The sequence below is a fragment of the Heteronotia binoei genome, chromosome 1 (genome assembly GCF_032191835.1).
Source record: "Heteronotia binoei isolate CCM8104 ecotype False Entrance Well chromosome 1, APGP_CSIRO_Hbin_v1, whole genome shotgun sequence".
NCBI classification, from domain to species: Eukaryota; Metazoa; Chordata; class Lepidosauria; order Squamata; family Gekkonidae; genus Heteronotia; species Heteronotia binoei.
The window spans coordinates 116,522,138-116,529,620 of record NC_083223.1 but is presented as its reverse complement, the minus strand read 5'-3'; positions in this window follow the sequence as shown (position 1 = coordinate 116,529,620).

Here is a 7,483-nt window from a genome sequence, read left to right as displayed (position 1 = left end):
AAAACAAATAAAGTGCACCACAGGTAGGAAGGGCACATCATACAGGATAAGCAATTATAGGCTCAGATTAAATGATGGTAGTAATAGCAGTATAGCACTGTAGTAAGACACAATGTCGCCACAAGGGAGGCCAACAGATGGAATAATAGCTGGAACAGGACGCCCACTGCCTCAGCCAAAAGCTTGGTGGAATAATTCCATCTTGCAGGCCCTATGAAATGGCAGCAGCTCAGGTAGTTCAGGGGCACCATAGAGCTATGCCCCTAAAATTGACCATTTTCTCTTGGCAGCACTTTAAGCTATCAGTGAGATCTTATTGTGGTGCCAGTCTTTTATGCCAACAACTTTGTTCCCACAATGTCCAGCACTACTTATCAGGCCATCTCACCCAGGGCTGCTCCAGAAGATGCCACCCATGGCATTGTCATAGCAGATCTCTGCCATTACACAATGCCTCTCCCCTCCTATGTGTTTCCACATGGTGAGTGGAGTGAGCTGCAGCTCATGTCTGCCTGGTGTGTGACTGTGGCTGCAGTACCAGCAGCCTTTCCACGTATCAGTATTCACTTCTGTGGCTACCTTCTTGTCAGGATAAGGCTCCCTCCCCTGTTGTGTCCTCCGGGTTCATGTTGCTTTTGCAGCATTCTCTGGGCACTCTCTCCTCCTACAGTCCCCAGCAGACACAAACACTTTAGACATGCACAATGGTTAAACTTTATTAAAGAGATCAAGGAACAACAGAGTGATCAGGGGGGAATTGTAATGCTTCCGAGCACTAGCCTGCATGGTCCTTTGCCAGTAGGGATGCCTCCTTGATGGATGTGTAGAGGGAATGACCAAGAGGCTGGATGTGTCAGGGCACTTCCAAGGGCTGACTCCTGCTGTAGAGAGACAGCACAGTGGTGTTTTGGCTGTGCTGTTGGGGTGATGCCTCCCTTGTTGTATCAGCACCTGTGTATGGAGCACTACAGATGCTAGAGCAGCTGGCAGTGTTTAATTGTAGCAGCCCCAGGGGTCATTGGCAGTCTCATGGGGCCTCCCTGTGGTGATGGGGGCACTCTGTCTGGCATTCTGATGCCACATGGCAGCCCCCCCCACAAGGTAGTAGTTTCCACACCCTCACCTGAATGTGTTTCCTGTTTGGTGTAGTGGTTACGTGTGTGGACTCTTATCTGGGAGAACCGGGTTTGATTCCCCACTCCTCCACTTGCACCTGCTGGAATGGCCTTGGGTCAGCCATAGCTCTGGCAGAGGTTGTCCTTGAAAGGGCAGCTGCTGTGAGAGCCCTCTCAGCCCCACCCACCTCACAGGGTGTCTGTTGTGGGGGGGAGAAGATAAAGGAGATTGTGAGCCACTTTGAGTCTCTGATTCAGAGAGTAGGGTGGGGTATAAATCTGCAATTCTTCTTCTTCTTCTGGAACCCCCTTGTAACAAGAGAGCAGTGTGTTAGCAGCTTCATGGCATTCTTCTCCTGGAAGAGAAAGGGTTTGGTCAGCATGTAGAATCACACAGTACGTAGGTTGGTAGGGCTCACTGTCTGCCACTGGCTTTCATGCAGTGGTTGTTTTTTTTTTTTTTTTGTCAACTAGCAATGTGAGCAGTTGCCTCAGGTGGACCATGACACATATACCCACCTGGTGCATGGGCTCCATGTATGTTTGAGGGACCACTGCTGGCCACCTCAGTTGCTGGGTTCAGAAGGAGAAGACACCATGTCCACTGTGGCTCATGTCCACTGTTGTTAGCTGGAGGGGAATGGGGGTTGGGGAGAGGGTGCCATACTCACCTGTTGAGATCCTGGTGGAGGAGCTATTGCACCTGTTGGGGCCAAAAACTAGGAAAGGTCAGCCACAAAGTGTGCACTTTGCTCTCCCTGTGGCATGTACTTAATAAGTGCTTGCCAAATGGTTTCAAGTGCTCTCCCAGTGAGGTAAAGTGCTCTGTGTTTTGTCTGCCACTGAGGTGTATGTGAGCTCACTCTGTCCACACAGCAAGAAGCTGTTAGACAGTATCCTGTGCCATGCACCCTACATCTGGAGTTGTAGAAGACTTCCTGGATTCATTTTTTGGAGGGCATGATTGGGTGCTGAGGAGGGGCATGGCCAACGTGGGGGAGACTGCTGATTGGATGTGCACTTAGTTGGTATTTTGTGCTGCTTGGGATCACATGGGTGTGGCTGCAGCTGTGTGCAGAATTTTCTAGGGGGCATTCCCATGCTGAAAACACTTTGGGAACCACCTAACTGGTGCCACACCTCTTGGAATGTCCACTTTTATGATAGCACAGGGGTTAACACTGTGACTCCTCCACTGTGTAACTGTGCTGCAACTGCTTCAGTGGAACTGTGCAGCACAGCACCACTTGTGACCTGCACCTGTGTACATAGTCTTTATGCTGGCATAATTTGGAATTATGCAAGCATGGAGGTCAGCCAACTCCCTTCACTTGTTGCAGCCCCCTTGGAATTTGCTCTGTAACTCTGTTTAAGATGACTCTGTAAGAGGATATTGCTGTATCTTCTGACAGGAAAGAAGTGGGTGGCCATTCAGAATAATTGTATGACCTGGCTTTTTATAAATCCAAGCTCCAAATAACATATTAATTTACAAGAGATTGGTGCTTACACACACACATACAAGTTTGCACTATTTCCCCGTTTCTGTACATGAAAAACAAAAATTTCCTTTGTGATCATCAAGCTCATTGCAATTCCATGAAGATTTTAAAATCAGAAAAAATATTTCCTCCAACAACAATTTTTGAATTTCTGGATTGTGTTCCTAATAATCCTCAATGGAATATATTTTTTTCAAAAGCACACAAGCTATAGGAAGAGTTTAGCTATAATCCAGGGTGGAATTCTAGCAGGAGCTCCTTTGCATATTAGACCACACCCTCTGATGTAGCCAATCCTCCAAGAGCCCACAAGGCTCTTTTTTGTAAACTCTTGGAGGATTGGCTACATCCGGGGTGTATGGCCTAATGTGCAAAGGAGCTCCTGCTAGAATTCCACCCCTGGCTATAATGAATAACATGCTGGCTTAGCTCCACTAAACTAGTAAATAATCTGTGTGCTCTCAGATGCAGATATTAGAAAATAACAGATCGACTTTCACCAGGGTGTTTTTTTGGGTTATTTTTGATGCTTTGGTTCTGTCTTATTAGAGTGGTGACAGATGCTCGTAGCAGACAATGTAGAAATCTAGGATTTTATAGTTTCAGTGATTTGGCAGCATCATGTTATCGTCAGAACCCCGAAGTAGAAGCAAAGGCAGACATTGGGGGAAGAAGTTATCTGTGGTGTATTTATAGTTGAAGTGGCTTTTTTTGGATTTTTGGCACTTAGGATACACACAGTGCAATCCTATATGCCAAGTTACTCCAGTGTAAATCTATTGAAGTTTGTGAGTTTAGGATGAAGTAACTTTGCATAAGATTGCATTGACAATGAAACGTAATTGATTTTTTAGCAGTTTTCTCACCAATCATTTCACTACATTGTTTTAAATTGTTAAAGTAATTTTGTTTTTGCCAATATATCTTATCCACTTGTATCAAGAGGTATAAGCAGCATAAGGCGTTGCAAATTAGTTTTTCCTATTCATTCTCACTGGAAATGGCATGTTACAATTTCCAGAAAGGTCTGTAGAGAATAATTTAAAGAGCATGGTTCAATAGGATAATGATTATGGATTAATACTTTTGAAATGTCTTCTCTATATATTGATCATGTGTGCACACACACATGTATATATATTTATATGAGAATAGTTAGTTTGGCAAATGTGACTTTTATTAATAAACTGGTGTGCATTACCACATTTCCACATTTGTGTAGTCTTTGCACTTTCAACATAGTGCATTTGGAAGACTGTGCAGTCAAAATATATCTGGTCCAATATTAATGTCAGTGCTTTATTAATCATAAACATTTTGTTTATTTGCTAAAGGATATTTGATTTGACTAGATATATTTCTAGGAGGGACTTTATTTGACCTTCGGCCCTTTGGGGTTTATTGTGTTGGTGTGATGGTTGTAGGTTTATCCCCCCCATCCCTTTTTTGCAGGAAGCCATAAATGACAGGACTTTTTCTGTTGTAGCACCTTGATTCTGGAATGTTTTCCCATAGCTATTCATCTGGTGCCAACTGAATGTTGGGCCTATCTTATTGGTTGCCCCCCCCAAGTCGGAATAAAGAGACAGATACATTTGATTAGTGAAACTATGGGCCACTTTATTAAATAACACAGCAATGGCAAAGGCAACCGAACTGTGGCCAGATCAGGGCCAGGAGTCTCATCAGACCGCTCCCCTGCCTTTCCCAGCGGGCGAGAGACCCGGCCCCCCAGCCGGAGCTGTGAGCCACAGCTCCCATTAGGCAGGCCCAGCAGGGAGGCTCGTACCGGAGGGCCCAAACACCAGATGTGAGTCTCAGCGAAAGGCACCCATCCAATCGAGTCTCCAGGAAAGTCTGCATTCACACACATCGGACCACACCCAAAGGTTGATCCTGCCAGACCCCTAACTCCCCAAAAGGGGGAGGCTAACCGGTCCTCCCCAGACCGCATGGTGCCATAAACCCCATAAAACCTGCCCTAAAAAGTGACCAATCTATACCAAGGCACCAACCCGAGGCCAATTCCTCAATCCACTGATATGCGATGCAGGGTAGGCAAAAAACACCCCCTAGTCACCAGCCAAACAGCCGGGGAGTAAAAAATTCCTACCCGGCCCCTCCACAAAAGAGGCGACCAGCAATTGCCTACATAACAAACAGGGCGGGTGGGTGGGCCGAGCACCAAGAGCGGACTGCCGCGACGAAGAGTGGGGCTCCGAGACAAGCTATGAAGCCCCGCCAGACGCGCCTGAAAGCGTGCCAAAATGTCCACTCTCCCTCCGGGGGGGGGGCAAAATCTCCCCTGCGGCCACGCCGTGATGCGGTGGGCCGCAGGAGGCTCCGTTCTGTTTCTTTTGTTTGGCACTGTGTTGTGAATTTTAATTTATTTTTTGCTGCAAACTGAATTTCTTTGTTCATGTTGCCTTTATTCTGCTATAAAAGGATTGAGATTTTTATGCTCTTGGGCTGATTAGCTATTTTTTTTTACTGTTGTCCTTTTATTGTGATTTATTGTTGTGGTTTTTATTGTTTTATGGTCATTTTATTGTCAGCTGCCTTAGAAATCAATTGATTAACACTATGAATTACAAACATTCTTCTAAACAAATAAATTCTTATTCGAGAGCAAGAGCTCAAAATGTAAAGAGTAATCAAAATGTAATTATTAATCTTCACATTTATGACTGCAGCGATTTCTTCTTTCGATACTTTCCACTGTAATATGTACAGATTCTAGTTTTCATGTCAGATCCCATGTTTGGCAAATGTGACTTTTATTAATAAACTGGTGTGCGTTACCACATTTCCACATTTGTATAGAATTTGCATTTTCAACTTCTTCTCTTGGCATAGGTGACAAAACTGTCTTTTATAATGAAACAGTAACAGCCTTTGCCTTTTGAAATGTATGTTTAATTTAAGAGTTTTTTAAAAATAATATGGGTTATTTCTCAAATCAAATATATTGTACTTTGAATTTCATTTTATGTTTCTAGTATGAGGGTTTTTTGGTCCTAATTTTCTCTAGGGAAGTGTGACAGCAAGGTGTAGGGTTGCCAAGTCCAATTCAAGAAATATCTGGGGACTTTGGGGGTGGAGCCAGGAGACTTTGGGGGTGGAGCCAGGAGACATTGGGGGTGGAGCCAAGATCAAGGCTGTGACAAGCAGAATTGAATTCCAAAGGGAGTTCTGGCCATCACATTTAAAGTGACAGCACACCTTTTCAATTCCTTCCTTCCATAGGAAATAATGAAGGATAGGGGCACCTTCTTTTGGGGCTCATAGAATTGGACCCCCTGGTCCAACCTGCTGTTTTTATACCTTACTTCACATTCAAAATGGCAAAAATAGCTATTAAAATAGTTTCTAGCAATCTTGTGACACTCTATAAAGGAAAAGCTCCTCTACTGTGAATGTGAAACAAGAACTCTGAGGGCACAAAATAGGGCACAGACTATTTTCATATAACTCTTCATTTACATATATGTCAAGCTAAAGTTGCTTATTGCCTATTCTAATGTTAACCCCCCCGCCCAAATATTAACCAGCAGCTGGCAGAAAACAAACAGCCCTAATCATGCCAGAAAGAAAACATGTTTCCAAATCTAAAACTTAAAATAGCCCTTGGCCTACTATATACAGAAGGAAATATAAGAAGAGAGGCATAGTTAAATTTTAAAAGGCATTGTAGCTTCCAAACAGATCACTATCGTGTAGCACACAGAAAAAACCATAAGAGCTCTGTGTGTGTGTGTGTGTGTGTGTGCTTGCTCTCTTCACATACCCCCATCTAATTTCATCAAGAGACAGGCATCTGTGTTCATGGCTGACAGTCACAGATCCCAGGGACGACTGATTCCACGCTGAGGTGCCGTGGCGAGGGCGACGACTGCACCGAGGAAGGCGCGGGGAGCCCGGTGGAGGCGAGGAGGGGAAACTTAGGGAGCGGAGGGCGGCGCAGGGAGAGCCACCGCTGAGGAAGCCAGGGAGGCAGGTCATAGCCCCGGGGACTCTGGAACGTCCTGCGGGCGCCGGAGCCGCCACAGACCGAGGCCAGGCAGCCGCGAGCTGGCCGACCCGCCTTCCCTCAGCCTGCTCCTCAACGGCATGGCGCGCTCTCTCGAACAGAGCCTCAGCCACTGCGCATGCGACAGAAACCTGCGCGTGCCGCTTCACACACGCACGCACACCTCTTCCTCAGAACTTCCTTCTGCAGAGTCAGATTCGTTTCTGAATCTGCAGAAGGCGCCGTTTCCCTCCCCTCCCCTCCCCCCGCTGCTGTTTTTGGGGGGAGCGGGGGAAGAGACTGGAAAACCTGGCGTCTCCCGCCAGAGCGGGAGGATTGGGACCCCTAGCAAGGTGTGATTTTTAATTTACATCAAGGTTCTTGGATAATGATTTTTCACATTCTCTTATTGCTGCTTAGCCTGGAGGAAGAGCGGCATGGCTACTGTTGTCATACTAATTCAAACCTAGTGCTGCAGATTCTCAAAGATATTGCATCCTTCCAGAGTTTTGTAATCTAGTAGAGGAATATAAGAGAAATGACACTGTATGAAGACTAGGAAAATCCCTGGCATGAGAGTGCCTGGATGCCAGGACAATTAATTTATGCTACCTAAGCATTTGTTTAGACTTCCCTATAGAAATGTGGTTCTCAGCCCTTCAGATCCATTCTTTATAACCTTATTTTCTTAGATTCTAACAAACCATAAAGATGGCAGTTCCTCTGCTAGAAATGGTGCTTTAATTACTTGGAGCCACCTCCTGCGGCTCTACTCTGTTTTATCTGCTTGTACTGTAATCCACTTTCCTTCTCCACACTGTTGTGAGGCAAAATTGGAATCTTGTTCAATACAACAT